This window comes from Telmatherina bonti, assembly GCF_933228915.1.
Source record: "Telmatherina bonti genome assembly, chromosome: 4".
NCBI classification, from domain to species: domain Eukaryota; kingdom Metazoa; phylum Chordata; class Actinopteri; order Atheriniformes; family Telmatherinidae; genus Telmatherina; species Telmatherina bonti.
The window spans coordinates 22,248,819-22,265,113 of NC_136622.1; the positions used below are offsets into that span (position 1 = coordinate 22,248,819).

General features: G+C 39.9%; 1 protein-coding gene across 3 annotated transcripts in view; it reads left to right on the top strand.

The window, feature by feature from the left end:
- Nucleotides 1-16,295, top strand: part of l1cama (L1 cell adhesion molecule, paralog a) — a 39,315-nt gene that overhangs the window by 1,075 nt on the left and 21,945 nt on the right. The window lies entirely within an intron of this gene.

The window sequence follows — 16,295 nt, forward strand, 5'->3', positions numbered from 1 at the left end:
GCAACGACAGAGCTTTGTAATCTTAACTTAAATATTGTGAAAAGAACAAAGAGAAAAGGGGTGCTAAAAAGAAGTTGAAGGTAGGGGGAAAGAAAGAGACATTCAAATATCAACAGGAGACAATGAGAAAGGTATTTATCATAAGGGAGACGTCGGATGGAAAATAAGGGTGTGGCAGTGGAAACAGCAAACTGTGGAGGTGTGCCAGTGAACGGGAGGCGCTCACCTGGCTGTATGCCATACAGATGCCAGCTGTCAAGGCCTGTAGCCTGTTAGACATTTGTTTCTACAACTAGTAAAATAAAGCTGTGTTAATAATGCAGAAGCCTGAACAGGCAGGGGTGTTGCTAAAGGTTGTGAGCTTACCACATAAAGGTTGTTAGTGGCTTGTGGGCACAATGATTGTGTTGTATGTAAATGCACAAGTGGGCTCACAAGAATGTAACTGGTAGTTTGATCATTAAAAGAATCAGTTTACATCGTGCCAAAGTGTGCTGAAGGGGGTGTTGTGAGCGTGCTCCTCCGTTCAGTTCCTCCTGCCATGCCTCAGTTGCCTGCAGCTTGTCCCAGATGAACCTTGTCAAGGGACCAGAGGGTAGGGAAGACACTGTGCCCGACAATGACTTGTTACCATCTGTACAACATCCATAAACATACTGCACTGCACATAGTCTCACAATAGATGATAATACAGCTGCTGAGGAGGGTGTGTGGGAGTGAATGAGTCTGTGTGTATGGATCCTCGGTGAGGCAGCAATGCTCCAGAGACCCACTGGTGGTCACATTATCATACTATTTAATGCAGTCGGTTTTGTTTGGCAGTGGCAGTCGACTCTGGAGGCTGTCATGGGAGCTGCTGGTGCAGCAGTGATTTTGTTGTCAGAGAAGCTGGACTTGGAGTCTGTGATTACTCTTGCTACAGTATGGTGCAGAATGTAATCTTCCTTCTGACGATGACTGAGCTAATTGAGCTGTTCAAGCAAAGAGATGGATGTAAACGGGGATTTCTGTGAGAAGAGAAGGACAGAGAGAGGGATCCTCAGCAAAAACACAGGGTAGCACAGTCGCCCTTCTATTAAAGGATGGTATCAAAAAGATGAGGAGCGATGTGGACTTTCTTTGAAAGCAAATGCAATTTGCATCTTGTAATGCCTTTTCACTGGAATAGAAATTGACTGAAGCAGCAGGAGATAATCAGCTAGGATGGATGAGGACAAGGTCACAAGGGAAAATGTGCTTAAAACATGGAAAACTATTACAAATATAGAATAAAAATATATTTTAAAAAATGCTTTCTCTGTGTTCAAGATTTCAAACTTATGAGGCTAATTATGACTAAAAAAGATGTTAACTTGAGGTAAAGCCACAAATGCTGGTCTGGTGTATATTCTTCTTTCATAATTTCTTTTATGGGGAGATAACGTCAGAAACTGTTTCCAAATGCTTGTTGGTTCTGAGTCGAAGTAGAAGTGTGATGTTATGTAGGATGAAAGGTTTGATCAGCTCCCAAGTTAAGAGCAACTACAGAGTCCAACAGCGCAAGAGTGTCGGTCCCTCGCTCCTCTTTGTCAGCCATCCTGCTCTTCAAACGCACAAACACAAACCGATGTGGACATGTTCTGCGACACAAACAAGCCCTCTGCAAAGATCCTGTTGCAATACACCAAATTAAAAATTCTCTAATGTTGCCTCCCTGGCCTGATTACTTAAGCGTCTGCATCTGATCAAAGACCACACTCAGCACTTTCTGGGGATTCAGCCATTAAAGCGGTAGCGGGGTAAAATAAGGGTTAAGAGGGAGAACTGTGCCTCAGACTGAACTGTCAACAACAATAATACTTTCATCTCTGCGTTCCGTTTTTACTTTCCTTTGGGAATCCTTGTTGGAAAAAAAAGGTGCTGTTTCAAAGACTTGTAAGTAAAGTCCCTTAACTTATCTCCCAGGATGAGTGTGTTTTTTCAATGCCATACACATATGTGTGCTTGTTCAGCATCAAGATCCTTTGCACTTTCAGAATTGGAGGCAATGCCCCCACCCCTGCACCCCACCCCATCAGGCTGTAGCTTGGAGCCTGTTTGATTTTTGACTGTGCAGATGGGAGTCAGCCCAGTGGGTGTCAAGTATGGGATCATGTAGACATGCTGTCAGGGTTTGGTGTAGAATATATTGTGGTGATTTAGCGAGCTAAGGGTCAGATGGATTGACAGGCCAGCCATGGGTAAATGGTTATAGAAAATATAGATGGAGGGAAGAAAGCTGGTGAGAGAGGAGATTGAAATTTGCAAAGGTGAGATGTGGCAGGCGAACACAAGGAAAGGATCGATTTAAAAGACAGCTGGGTGGTTTAGGAATAACATGCATATTCTGGCTGCTGGGAAGGAAAGTGGATGAGAACACATTCCAGTTATCATATCACAAGTCCTGCTTTCTCTTTCTGGGCAAATCAAACCCTTCAACCTAAGGAATCAATGTCATTTTACCGCCTTTGTGTTTAATTTCCTTTTCCTTATCCAAATGCCAATACAGCCATATCCTTTAACCAATCTTATCCGTATTCATACAAAGAACAGGGAAAAACACATCTGGGACTTAATCAAAATAATGACAGACGTTTCTATTACCCTTCCCAGGAAGAGGCCTGGAGACAAAGACTCATAAATCTAACCTTGTTATAAACTGGAGTGGAATAGAGCACAAACAGAGGTGTCATATATGGAAATGAATTTAATTTGCCAGAGTGAATTATCTTATTATAGCTTTGTGTATGATGGTAGGGGAGGAAGAGGAGTGTAGCATTCCCGTGGGTGTCCAGTAAGACATTGACAGTTAATATGACAAAACTGAAGTCCTGCTGTGGATACAGCTAAAAAAACCAGAGAAATTAATTACTTGCAAACCAATAACAAATCTAAAAGCTCCAGCTATAGAGGAGAGAAATTATTTATATAAGGGCATTTTTAAAAGTATGTTCATCTATGTTATGACACAAGATTGTGTTCAGATTATTCATTTCAACTTCTTCAGTGCGTGTTATATGAAATACTGAATCGTACTTGAAGGCAGCAGAACAATAATGCTGAACATTGAATATGAATTGAAATGGTATATGAAGCTTTGTAGCTTTGGCCCCCTGATACTTTCCTCATCTTTTTTTTTTTTCAATATGTAGCAAAATTACATCTTTGTTTCAGCAGTATTGAGAATTCCCCGCAGCATCATTCCCTCTGGCCCACAGTTGGCGCCGTCAAAGAGGCTTTATTGTCCGGAGCAGTGGCTATAATTACACTGAAATGACCCTGTGTTTCCCAACTGCATCCGTCTATCTGTGAAGTTTTTTGGTTGATTGTTGAAAATGTTCCTTTGTGTGTTTGTGTGCCTGTATGAATTACAATTCACAGTGGCCACAAAGAGATGAAGTAATTATTTATGCATCAATTAATTTGCCTTTCATTTATCAAAGGTAATATCTGGTGGTGGCATCAGACACGTTATTTAAATGGATTGTGAATGAATTTCAAATCCAGTAGGATATTTATCACCACAGCTTCACGGAAAGTTATTAATGCCTTCATTTTGAATCACATACAAGTGCTTGCTCATTGTAGTTAACATCTAGTCAGAATGGATTGGGCCTAATAATTTTCTAGATCCACGTCTGAGGAAAATAACTTGGCCCATTTATGAATAAATGCAGCTACTGCATTGAAAAGCTGGAACAACTTGGGGTTCTGAAACTGAAGCAGGTCTGAGGCTTCCACAAATTCAGGTCAGAAGATCTTTCATTTTGAGTTCAAGTGCAGGTAAATCCGATTATCGATCCAGACTGCCCCCATTTCAAACACCCCGAGCCTGACGAAATATATCCAACTGTTATCCTAAGCTAGGGCATTATTTGTTGGAGTTAAATAATGTTACTACAATTGTTATTGTAGTAAGAATTTAAAGCTAGCAAACCTAACTATATCTATCTGTCTATCCATCAAAAAATTCTATTGTTATAGAAAGTAGAGAAATAAACATGTAGCTTAGTCTGAACTAGCTAGCAATATTAGCCTCTCAACAGTTAGCATGACGTCAATGCCTTTTCTGTTAAACCATGGAGAAAGTCCGCCGAGGCAGAAGTCATGTGGTCTGCCTGTGGTTCGACTATCTGTCTGTTAGCAACATGATACCAAAAGTTATGGTTGGATAAGTTATTAAAAAAATAAAAATAAAAGTAGTTATGGAATAAGAAACAAGTGATTTCATTTTTGTGGATAATCCGGATCACTGTTTGGATTTTTAAAGGATTCTTTATTCTGGGGAATAAGAAATAATTTTCTATTAGAGCTCTGAAAAAAAATGTCCACCATCATTGGCAAAATAAATAAATAAATAAATAAGGATTGGCTTGGCAGAGATCTGAGTTCTCTGAGTGCTAATGGTTTCACGATTTAATGAAAAGTCAATTGTACCTTTACACTGTTTTTACAAAAATTTCAAATATCTTAATGCGATGAATATGATGTGAGTTAATATATTTATTTAACAATATTGACAGTATCTCTGATACTACTAAGCACATTGTAATACATACGGGATTATCACTGCTCTGTTCAAGCTTTCATTACATTTCATAGGCTGTTTATTAAGGGGACACTTCTGCATTGGTTTTCTAATTTATTGATTTGTTGCAAAGAGCAGCTGCATTTTTAATGAAACTTGGGAGCATCATAGCTTATATCTCAGTACTACAGTCTGCTTTGCTTTTAGCTTTACAGTACCTATCAGATTTTTGCCAATACTTTTCAATACCATTGTAATTCATTATTTGTTAGTAGTAGTGATTTATTTGTCAGTGCCCCCTTGTTTGTTGAACTCTGTTGAGTTGAACTCAGAACAGTTTAAACTCATTAAACCTTATTCTGACAATAAGCAGATCTATCATAAATCACATAATTGACACTTATGGGTGCACCTCTTGCATAGTTATGGGTGCCAATGCTGTAATAGTTTCCACTGAGGCTTCAACAAGCCTCATTTTATGTAAATTTTCAACCATTTTGACCCCATTTTAACTTTACTCAGCTCATTTCACTTCAACTTTTGAAAAATTTTCACTAAACACCATTTTGAACCTTAACTCTTTTTTCTATAACTTTATAACTGTTTCAACTGAGCATCAAACAAGCACATTTAAACATTTTTGAACTCTCTTTCATTCATTTTAGGTAAATTTTTAACCATTTTCACCACATTTAAAAACCATTATGAGCTTTAAATATTTCTACTCTTGGCTTCAGCTTAATAATAATATCCACTGAGGCTACAACAACTACATTTCAATGATCCTTAACTGCCTTGTGCTCATTTTAGTTCAACTTTTAACCATTTTACCACATTCAAACAGCACATACGTCTTTAAATACCTGCACTTGCATCAGCTTAACAATGGCTTCCACTGAGGCGTCAACAAGCAGATTTCAACGATCTTCAACTGTTTTTATTCAACTTTTACCATCTCAAAGGACTTTTTCATATATTTTACGGTTTTTACATTATTGCTCGTTATGTTTTATGAAAAAATCTGAAAAATCCCTTTTTTTTGCTTGCTCCACTCTAAATCTGGCTCAAAAAAATTCATTTCTGAATTTCTCAAACAAATGCTTCTGACGCCTAGTTTTTATTGTACATGGACAAACTTAAATCAAAATGAAAGACCTCGGCGCCAAAATTGCTACTTACGGTTCTTGAGTTACGGAGCTCCAAAGGTTAGTAAGTTTACTTTTTCTCCCACAGCCATCATTCATCTCTGTGTCTGTCAGTTTGTGTGAGATGGAAGTTACAAAAATGTCCCCATAGCTAGAGCAACATTAACAAGGGAGCAGCTGTGTGTGTGTGTGCATAGGTTCGAATCACGCACACACACGCACACATACAGTAAAATATAGGGATTCAGAGGAACATGATGCATTTAATAATCAATCTACAGTTTTCATTGGTGTTTAATTGATATCAGCAAAAAAGTGCTGTCATATAGTGAGAAGATACAGACCCATGCGTCAGCATGCCTCTTCTCTCATTCTGTCACACACAGAAACGAAGTATCAGGGGTGGGGATCCCTGGTCCTTTAGGGCTAGAAATCCTCCTCCATGTATCGCTGGTCCACACATCATTCAAAACAAATAGATCCAACAGCCTATTAAAATTTGCACATTCATTCGTTCGTTCGTTCGCTTGTTCGTTCGTTCGTTCGTTCGTTTGTTCGCTTGTTCGTTCGTTCGTTCGTTTGTTCGCTTGTTCGTTCGTTCGTTCGCTCGTTCATTCGTTCGTTCGTTCATTCATTCATTTAAATCTGGTGTGTTGAAATAGGGAGACTTGATAACTTTCAGGATGATGGCCAATGTTCCCCACTCCTTCCATACATCATACCGTAGGTGTGTCTACCTGTAAAGTCTGTTCACAACTCCTCCATACTCATGAGGACCTTTGCTGGTCTATGAGCTGCTGACAAAAGCCAACATCTGCTTGCCTCCGCTTCCTCTGTTTCTCTAACACATAACAAACACATAACACAAATCACACTGTGGATGTGTCTACACAGTTGTTGGGACCAGTTGTGTGTGTGTGTGTGTGTGTAAGATTGGTATCATGCCCACACTTCCCCAGATACACTAATATACAGTAATTTAGAGGAGCAGGATACATAGTATGATCAATCCACAGTTTCTATTGATTTATAATAGGATAACAGCGATTGAGTGCCGTCATATAGTGCACAAATACAGACGAGCTTGTCTCTTATTTTCTCTTTCTCTCAATCTTTTTCTCTCTCTCTCTCACACACCCATTCCCACTAAACATAATATTGTAGGTGTGTCTACCTGTTAGTCTGTTCACAGCCTGTCCCCCTCACACTCATTAGGACCACTGCTTCCATTCTTTGTAAAATGGCTGCCATACTGGGTCGCAGGCAGTAGCCGCACTGGCACCCATTAAAATGTCTTCAGAAATGTTCTAGTTGATGCTTTATAATCAAGACCAAATGTTTTATTGCAGGTGTTATGTTTCATGTTTCACTCAGGCTGAAATGCTTTTGGCACTGATTCATCAGGCTGAATGAGTTGGCATGTTTCTTTGGGCTTCCTGGAAGATTTGTCTGGATTGCAGTGTTCAGGCTTGTACCAGAGTGTGTCTGGCATGCCTAAGGATTAGTTGATGAAAATGATGAGTAAAATAAAGGTTTAAAATTTGGATGGTTGATGTTTATAGACGAAATGGTCTGAAAAGATGCACGTTGTTTTCTATGTTATAAATCGGGACTAGAGTCAGACATAATTTGCCCATCAAAGTGATATTGGCTGTTTAATCAGGTGAGCGGCACATGTTGTTTTCTAACATGTAAAACACTGCACTCTTTTCTGAATCAATCTAATAAACCATCTAATTCATTTAAACATTGTTAACATTTTAATGCATTGATTTTGGTTCACTTAGCACTCTCCTACTCTACCTCTTAAATGAACATAAATAGACAGATGGGACAGATGGGGCATGACACATGAGGATCCAGAAAAACTGACACATCATCCTCAAATACTGGAAGTGATTTAAGTAAAACAAACAAACAAAAAACGGTGTGTATTTACCTCCTTCCTATGTCTCAGTGATGTTATGACAGTAGGTTCGTACCGGCGGTTTTATCTGCTGTGTCAGCCATGATATATTCATTAGAGTTGGATTACAGAAAGTGGGAGGGGATCAGGTTTTGAGTGGGTTGTAATCCCCATACACCAGCCTAATTTAATCTCACCTACTGTGCCATCCTATTACACACTACACCCACCACATGCATTCAGGCGCTGGCTGGAGGAGTACAGGTGGGGGGGCATACAAGGTTAAAACAGGGTAATGTCAGAGAAGTGGCCTGAAGAAAAAAGGAGACTGTCATAAGAATGAGCTTTAGGGAAGAGAAAATTGATTATGAACAGCAGGAAAGAGATTTGAGTTCAGAGAAAGGCAAAGAAAATGTCAGGAAGGAAACAAATGTCGAGGAGATTTAGGAAAAGGGGTTCTTTAAGTTTGTTGCCTTTTGTGTAAGTCATGTGATTTGTCATCCCCCCCCCCAATTCAGAGGGAACCATAACCTGTCAGAATATACAGAAGGACATATCTTACAGATGTCTTATGAATCAAAATGCCCTGCAATAGCCTGGTGACCTGTTCAGGGTGTTCACTGCCTCTTGCTTGTGAAAGGCTGGGATAGGCTCCAGCTTCTTCTGCGATCCTGAATAAGACAAAGTGGTATAAAAAATAGATGGATGGATGAAAAAATCAAAACCAGTAATTTATGTATTTTTAAACTGCAGGCTTAAAATGATTTTCAGAAGTGTGCAAACAACAGCCTCACATGCATTTCAAAATATCTGACATGGTTAAGTAAGCCTTATATAATCTAACTTCTGTTTTCTAACTTCAGTGTAATCAATATCCCCTCTAGTAATGTATTCATCTCTCCACGTAGCCATGATAAATTATTCTATGCCAACTTCCAAAGGAGGATACCAACCAACAAACCTCCTAAGAAAGATGTTCTCTGAAAAGCTATTTTGTTATCCTGCTTTGACTTTCTGTTTTTTTAAAAAAATGGGTTTTCTTTAATTGTTTGAGTCAGGGGTTAAATTGGAGATAATTGTGCACAAGCAAAACTGCAATAATGAGACTCCACTCTCTGCTCAGAAACTGTCTGTTTAAACCACTCATCATGCGCTCTTGCCTGCAGGTATTAAGATGCTGTTGCAGCCATACTTGCGGAGCACACTTGATGTGCACATTTTTGCAAATCATTTCTTGAATTCTTTGCAGAACACTCACTGATGTATCAGGAGGCACAGAGGAGGCATGGGTGAGACTTGTTAATGTGAAGAAAAGATAAAAGGGGCAATCCCCAAGAGGAGGAAACAAGAAGAAAGGAACCAGAGGGGCGCAGATGTCAAGGGTGGGGTGTGGGTGGGGTGAGGGGGTGTGTTTCCCAACTACATTGACTTAAAAACAAAAACGAAACTGCATAGAGGGCCCGGGCATTGTTAATGAGCTTAACACAGCAATTATACACATAAGCAGAGACCTCCCTCTCCAGGCCGTACACTGTAAGGTGGGGCAGGGGAAGCAAGGATAAGTGCTGGTAGGAGAAAAACAACACTTTAATTCCAGTAACCTTTTAACAATCTTGATCGAACCATTAAAGTTCAGTCCTGCTCCGGATACTGAGTGTACAAGTTAAGATAGAAGTACATTTGGAAGATAAAGAGAGGCTGATCGAGATGAGAAGGTAAAGTAAAGAGGTCCTGCGGAGATTAAAATGTCAGTGTGCAGAGGCAGAGGCACACCCGCAGTGTTTAGTGCTGGAATGGTTCCGCAATAACCCATCTCTGAATTGGTTTTATTTCCTGTATTCCCATCTTCCTTTGCCCCCTTCTCTCAAGCAGCCCATAGAATTAGTGTTTTATTTGTCTGTGAAGTGAACACTCTTGGGGGGAAATGGGCAAACTGTAATTTCAAGTGACAGGGTTGTTACAAGCAAAGCAGCAGTCATACAGTGTTTCTTGTGTTTTGGCCCATCCACCTCCACCTCCACAGGCATTGGGAAAGCTGCTTTTTCTCCTCTCAGTGTGAATCAAGAAAAATACCTCTGACTTGTTCGAGGAATGTGCAGAAGCTGTGTGCTAACTGGCAAGAGTAGCAAAAGTGCTGTGTAGGTGTCCTATATAGGAACCAGCACAATCAGCTGTGTTGTCATGGGGTGGAGATGATTTAGATATCTGCAACAGGGGATTTGGTGCTCCAAAATATTACCTCAGGACTATTAATGTGTGTCTATGTGCATTATGTTGCTTGTAAACATCACCATTGGTGTATTCCCAAGAACATCAACAGCTGGGACTAACTCTCTCTGTTTTGTGTGTATGAAGAGTAGATATAGACTGTCAGACCTTGTCAGACCAACTTTCGATGAAAATCTCATTTAGTTGTGTAGCTGCAGGCAAAGGTCAGTGTGGTTTTCTGTACATCTCTCTGTGTCTGTTCTCCCTACCCCCTTCTCGCTTGAATTAGACTCAAACTCTTTCTGTCGTCTCCCGTAACTGAAGCAAAACAAGACGGAAAAAGAGATATAGCCCCAGCTGGAGTTCCAGACTATGTGCAAAACCCTAGAAGAAAGCTGATATGATGCAAGAGGAGGGGAGTCAGGGAGAAATGAGCAATGCAGCTCTGCAAAGCAATATAAATAGAGAAGAGATTAAACTGCATCCTCACTTTTTTTTTTCACTCTGCCTCTCTCCTAAAATAGATCATATAAAACCAGATATTCTGTTTACTCCCTTTAAATGTCTGACTGCAGATGACGCACAACCAGACTAATAGAAACACGGGCAGAATGGAACAGGTTGTTTATTTACCTTCTTTCATATTTGCGCCTTGCTGAAAATTGGAACACGCTCTGGAAAATGTCACGTCCTTGATCTCTTTACACCACCACAGAGTGGTGCGTGGAGGGGCTGTGGGGCTGTGGAGACGTGGGGAGGGGGATTTACAGAGACAGGGGTCTGCAGCAGAAACAGGGCTGTGCTCCTCAGATAACACTGCGGTCTTTGATGACGCTTGGCCTTCCTCTGCCGGGGTACACAAGCTGCTCTGCCTCAATACATCACCGCTGCTGACTCCATTGGTAATGATTGGATTTAGTTACAGAGCAGAAATGGTTTGCTGATGATAATGATAGCAGATGTGATGGGAGTTAGCAAACCACTTAGGGTCGAGGGACTGTATCAATGCTGTGCCAGCCTGCAAATTTCCCCTTAGACTGGGATGTCTCTCCAGCTTCATGGAGGTTGATGGTAGAGGTTGATATATATATATAAAAAAAAAAGCTACCTGTAATTATATTGTGCATTTTGTTGACTGGGTGGATGTAATGAGGGTGTAATCCACAACAGATGTGGTCCACATGCTTTTTTCTTGTAAGGAAGAAGTAGGGAAACAAGAGGAACGAGAGGGACTGAAGAGTTTAGGGAAAGAAAAAGTGGGGCTTCATGCAAATAGTGAAACGCAATCAGCAGGGAGCAGAGAAGAGACAGCGGGAGCGAGAAATAGACAGTTGCACAAATAAAAGATAGACTTTCTGCAAAGATGACTGTCAGGAAAGACGAACTCTTTCAACTGTTGTTGCATGTAGACATAAGAGGGGAACTGGAGAAAGACAGAGACGGGGAGTAAGGCAGAGATGGAGACACAGGAGATGGGAGATGAAGGTGGAGAGTGGAGATATATGACAGAGTGAGAAGGAGATGGGGGGATGGGGTGAGGAGGATGAACATGTGGGAGGGGGTAGGGAGAGAAATATTTGCTGTGTGCTGCCAAAAGAGAGTCAGGAGGTTGTCATGGTGATTGTGAGGTGAGAAAAGAGAATGGTGCCAGAGGCATTGACACCTCTACGTACGCACACACATGCATGCTCACACACTGACACAAACAAAGTGAGTCATGCATAACGACACTGACCTGTCACACCCTGAGTAAACACACAGGTGTTGTGTAGAAATTAAGCAGAGGCCACTGATGCACAAGGTCCAGAAACCACATCACCATGCTAACTCTGTTTCCCACATCTCCCTGGCTTCTTTCATCTTCAATCAGTCAGATTTGACTGAGAGGCAAATCTTCTTAAACTGACTCGTTTGACTTGACGATTACCCAGACGAGCAGTCTGCTGCTGCATGAACGTGTGTGTGGTCTCATATCTTAGCTTTGCTGTGTACGTGTGTAAAATGCTGATTTTGCAGAAAGCAGCATCTCCAGTGGGCCATGCTCGTCTCTACGTGCACACTTATGTAATAAAAACCTTTTTTTTATTCATCAGTTTTTTTTCTTTTTTAAAAGCAAGAGAACAGACAGAGGGGCTTATCAGCTGAAAAAGCTTAAAATCATTTCTAATTTTGTTGGTAAGAGTGTTGTTTATATAGGAGATAAATCACCTTGACATTTGCAGTGCAAAAAGGAGAAAAGAAAAGTAAATTTTAACTGGCAGAAAAAAGGATTTCTATATGGGGAAAAAAATAACCAATAAAATACTTTATGCGGAATTTCATACTCACCATTAAGGTTATGTTGTCTGCCTGTTTGCAACTTTGCAGAAAAACTACAGGGCTGATTTTAGTGTTCTGAGAATGAGTCTTGGTCTAACTTAAATTAATTTAGATGTTGGGAGTGATCAGGAAGGAATTATGGACACAAAAGATTTAAAAACAATTCTTTACAATAAGCATATAAATGTTCTGCTTTATGGAGGTCTTTCCCGTCCAAGTACTTGTCTAGTTTTAGCAGGTGACAATACTATTATGCTATTCTGTGAGCTGGAAGGTGACAGGTTTGAGAAATTGCCATGTAGTTGACAAGTCTCTGATCATCTTTTTAGCATTCAATTTAACACCGTTACAATACATAACGTACCTTGAGTTCTCTTTCATTCCTTGTAATCTTTTCGCTCCATTACTTCCCTGTCCATCCTTTCTCCTTCCACTCCGTAGATATTTATAAGCTCTGCAACAGTGCTACATCTCTTTCCTCATCCCCAGAAGACCTTGCATTTGATTAGGCGATGAGCACTTAAACAGAAGTGCTGCTTTTGCAACTGACAACAAAGTTAATGGGATTGCCATGAAGCTGTTGTTGGACCTGGTTAATCATTTAAAAGATGCTGATTACCACCAATCAAGCTGTTTAACTGTTTAGCTGCAACAGCACTTCCTCCATCCCTCCTGCAGTAACTTGTTTGTGACATTTGATTAGTTATACTTGTGTTGTTGGTTGAGTTTTTCCTTGATTTGCAGTGTTTTTTCCACTTGAATTGCTATCTGTGTTTGAGTTTGTGCATGTTCCTGCGTGTTTCCACAAACCCAGTAAATGTGAAAAGATCCATTTACTTTCCCACAGTCGTTAAGCCACTGGGGGCCTACAATGCAAATGTGCACTGCACTGAGTGACCTTCGTCTTCCAGCAGCTCATTTCCCTGAAGTGGTGGAAAAGATGGGATTACATCCAACCTAAGAAGACCTTGACAAATGTTTCTGACAAAGTCTGGCAGTAATCTGAATGCAGGGGAGCTTACTGCAGAAAATATCTCATATGATGCCTCTGTTATAAGACTCTGTAGGACCGTAGGTATTCACCACCTGGAAAGTTGGTGGGTTGATCCTCAGTTTGTTAGTTTTTGTGCTGACGTGTCGATGACCAAAAGCCATAACCGCTTATGTATTAATCTGTGCATGATTATTATAGAGAAACGTACTTAGTGTTGTCAGAAATGAAAATATTTTACTGCTTATTATTTATATATAGCTTAGATTAGATCATTCAAATGTTTTCAATGCACTTTGCCTGGAAACATGTAGATGGATAATTGATCAATTGTCTGTCATGCTTCGATTGGAGGACATAGGTCACACACACACAATGCCCCCCCCCCCCCCCCCCCCCCCCCCTTTCATATCGTGGACTACTATTTTCCCTATAGAAGTGGCCACGTGTCCTTGCGTGTCACACGAGTGGCTGGCAGCTGTGTCCTGCAGCGCTATATGGGCCACTTATCACTTGACCCGAGGGACCACTCCCTCTTCTCTGTCTGCTGATGGGCTGCCTGCACAGCCACCCCCGCCCCTCAGACATTGCTACCTGAAACAGCCAGCACTTGCTTTATGTCGGCCCCACCTGCTCTTCTCACTTGATGCAACCCAGACATGCACACAAGTGCACACATATGCCCCCTTTCATCTTTGAAGCCAATCACAAATCACTACAGCTCTCTTAATGGTTACTCTTCTCTGCAGCTAAATTTATGCATGGCTGACCTGAATATCAATGGCCTGTGTAACAAAAAAAAATAAAAAAAAAATCACCATGGTCATGTAAATGCTGATATTTTGTGCCCTTATAAAGGCTGTGGTGTGAAAATGCAAGCATCTGCTGCAGTGCTGGAGTTCCCTCTGGTCCTGTTACTGTTTGTGTTACTGCAGCTGGTTTGTCATCTCCAGCTGCGTTAAGCTGCTGCATCTGGTTGTAGGGCACACACTGTCAGACACTATTCTGATGTTGGCTTCTTTTTACTTTGCCGCCTGACTCTAGTTTCATCACCAAAGGCTTTGCTAGTTCACACACTTTAAAATTTCCATTTCATCTACGCGATAAGCCTTCTAATTTTTCTCTTTAGAGGACGAATGGCTGCACAAAAACATGTTTACCAAAATATCTTTGCTGAGCCTCTTTTCCTTTTCACAAAGGCAAAGAGAGAGAATGCGTCAGTGAAGGTCAAAATGTACGTCAAAATGAGAAGAAATACTACGGAAGCTATTCATTTCACATGAATAGGAGAAAAGGGGAGAGGCTAAGTGTGAGAGATGGCGACGAAGCAAGGATTGTGGGATGTAGCTGGAGACATGAAAGCAAGGAGGGAGGAGGAAAGACAGAAGGTCACTCCTAATAGCTCTTCCACGTAATTTCATAATGTCATGATTACCCCTCCTTACTCAAGCTAACACTGTTAACTACCTGCTGTATGAACACTAAACCATTCTGCAACAAGAATAATCTTCAGAAGCTGTCATTAGTGGATGCTTCTTTTGTTTGTTTGTATATATATATATATATATATATATATATATATATATATATATATATATATATATATATATATATATATACATATACATATATACATATATATACATATACATATATATATATATATATACATATATATATATATATATATATACATATGCATACACACACACATATATATATATATATATATACACACATACATATATATATATATATATATATATATATATATATATATATATATATATATATATATATATATATATATATATATATATATATATATATATATATATATATATATATATATATTGGCAACATTTCAGAAGAGCAAGACTAAGGAGAAAAAACAGCATTTCAGACCATCTAAAACCAGAGTGAGAACACTACATTTGATTTTTAAAAAAAACTTGGCAAACAGGAAGCTTAACATCTCAGAAAACAGCAAAATAGAAAACCTAATTTCCAACACAGACAGCAAGCACAGCAGATTCTGTAAAGTCCTTATGTTTGATCAACTGTGTTAATTTTACGTTTTAAAGAAATGTCTTGTTGCTGCACTAACAGAATATAGATAATGTTAATTCAAATGTAATTCAAATAGAAAACAACCAGCCAATGTCACAGTGCGTAGTCGTTTTTGGGGACAGGAGCCAAAAGCAGAATCAGGCAGGAGGAAGTTGTCAGCAGTTTATTGGTCCAAAACAAAAGGCACGACTACACAAGGGGTCACAAACCAAATGAACAAACGGATAAACAAACCAAACTGAGAGAAAACCTTTAAAGAAAGAAAAGAAAAGCACCACGATGATGACAACCTGGTAGAAAACAACAGAAACCAGCTGGCTTTTGTACACTGAGGGGAACTAACTAAACTAGAACCAGGTGGAGGAATCAACAAAGCGAGACCAGTGAAGTGGCAGTAAAGAGAAGAGAACATGCAAGGGCATGACTATAAGATAAACAGATAGGAAGAAGATAAGAAACCAAAACACAAGACTCAACAGAAATAAGACTGAAACAAAACCAATGAAAAAAGAGAGTCAAATGTTTCAAGTTGGCAGTCATGCTTCTGTCCACACAAGCATGTCAGCCTGCTTTATTCTTTTATTCTATTTGTTTTTATTTTGCTTAGTGATGCTATACATCTTTATTTCCTGGAGGTAGGAGACTGACAGGCTGACCATAAACAAATTACCTTATCAGTTGTGGACTTAAGTGAGCAGCAGCTAACATGCTGGAAGCAGCACTCATCTTGGAGGCAGGACTGGATCCATTAGCTGACAAGAGAGATTAGCTGACCTGCTGACACACAGGTTGATCTGTACTGATACGCACACTCACATGCACACAATAACATAAAAACACACACAAGGAGGGAATCCGATACACTTTTACCATGGGGTAACACCCTGTTATGGTCATTAAAAGGACTCTTACTGGAGGAAGATCCTATAACCAGATCTGTCTTCTATTTTATATTGCTTTTTTTTTTTATTTAAATCAACTGTCCCTCATACCCCACCCAGATGCTAACTCCTTTTTCTTTGTTTCCACTTTTTTATGAATTTTTCAGACTTTTGTTGTAGACTTTGTGGTTGACCCCCTCTTTGATCTCCCACCGGTGTTGCCCTTCTT